This window comes from Triticum urartu, chromosome 2A, assembly GCF_056163025.1.
Source record: "Triticum urartu cultivar PI428250 chromosome 2A, HENAU_Tu73, whole genome shotgun sequence".
Lineage (NCBI taxonomy): Eukaryota > Viridiplantae > Streptophyta > Magnoliopsida > Poales > Poaceae > Triticum > Triticum urartu.
Genome location: NC_141874.1, coordinates 766,167,101 through 766,169,018, shown reverse-complemented (window position 1 = coordinate 766,169,018; position 1,918 = coordinate 766,167,101).

The following is a 1,918-nucleotide window of genomic DNA, read 5'->3' as shown; positions in this document are numbered from 1 at the left end:
TGAGATCTGCTCATTTCGGACGCCATCATGCGAATGTTCTCGCAAACGCAGTATGCACACAGATCAGTCCCCTGCGCCTGCTTTATGGCCTTTACGAGAATGGAATTTAATTTGATCAGATAATAATTAATCAAGCATGATAATATTAAAAAGATGGCAGCTAGCTAGCACTACTTAATTACTTACCTTGGGTCGAAGCCATCTCAGCTGTCGTTTCCATTCGCCTTTCGTTTTGCTGATGAACCTTGCCCAAGCCCTGCCCGCCGACAAAGAAAATGAATAAAGGAGTTATTAAATAGTTCATATCATGAAATGACGAACTAAATAGGCCGAGATATATAGTTAATAATGATTGAAATTACCTGTTGACTATCCCAAACAAGATGTTATAGTCACTATTTTCTTTGAGTAGTGAGTCCAGTATTTCAACCGTTCCTTCGTCAACTTTAATGATACACAAGATCCAGTGAAATCTGCATGCACACACATTTGCATGTCTTAATTAAGCGGGCATATGTAAGCAAAAACATGTAGCTAGCTAGCTAGTAGGCAAAAACAGAGAATTTGTAGTACAAGAAAGTGTGACTCACTGGAAGTTGTAAGGAAGTAGTATATCTTCATTGTATTTAAGGCGCTTCAAGAACTCGAACATGCTGTCCTCTACCTGCTTTTCATAATGCTTGCTTATTTGCCATGTGTATTCATTAACGGTGTTTGGGTCAATGAACCCAATGCCATAGCGTCCACCTTTTGTCATTTCATACATCTTCATCCTGCATAATACCACAGAAAAGAATATAGTGAGGATAATTACAGGTAATGATTGATCAAAAGGATCAATACAGCTAGCTTGAGACTTAAATTACAGAAAGAAATCACTTACAGACAATAGCAACTGATGATAGATTTGTCGAGTGCGTCTTGATTGTATAACTGAAACAGTTCAGAATACTCAATGGTCACAGGTTTCTCATGGTAGTAATGATCCTTGTTGACTTGCGCCATGAGGGACTGTCGATCGGATCTCTTCGTAATGTCCATGTACCATTGATGCAATTCATACATTCTCGTTGGGAGCTTCTTGACATCTTCTGGCTTGACCAAAGGTTGGCCCCTGACATATTTCCATTTTATTTCCTCCTCTGTAAGCATAGGCATGTCCTCGATCTCGAGGAGTTGTCCAACAGTGATCTTGAGTTCTTCAGCCTGCGTTATATGCTGCTGGGTTATTACCACATCGCCCACCTGGGGAACGTAAACTGTTTGCCCACAATAATATTGGCCGCGCGTACTGTCACGTGTTGTTGGCGGCACAACAAGCGGGGGGATCGGTTGCGCCCACTATTCTCCCAGCTGGGCAACGGTTCTCCCACATTTTTTGACAGCTGCTTGTTGTTTGCTCGAGCTCGAGCTCACCTCCTTCTGTAGACGTTGTCGATGTAACTTCCTGATGTGGCGCTCATAGTCTGTGTCAACAGGCTTAGGAGCTGGTGGTTCAGCCATACGAATGAAGTGGTCAATAACTTCCACAGGCACTTTCTCCCTTGGCGGCGGTGGCGGTTTCGGTCCAAAATGGGCGTCGACTTCTGCCCGCACTATGGCATTGGTTTGCTCCTTGGTCCTGTCGTAAGCCCTCTCAGGAAGAGGAGTAGTGAGGTTTGGACCATATTTATATCGCTTGCCTCCGCCTGTACTTCCTGTACTATGACCTCGATTGGTACCGCTACGCACCATAGCTGCGGGGTGTCTCTTCTGCGATTGCTGAGGCGGCGGAGACGGCTGACGGGGCTGAGTTGGACGAGGAGGAGTGGCCTGAAGCTGTGCCGGACTTGGAGGAGGAGTGGACGTCTGACGCTGTGTCGGACTTGGAGGAGGAGTGGCCTGACACTTTGCCGGACTTGGAGGAGGAGGAGTGGCC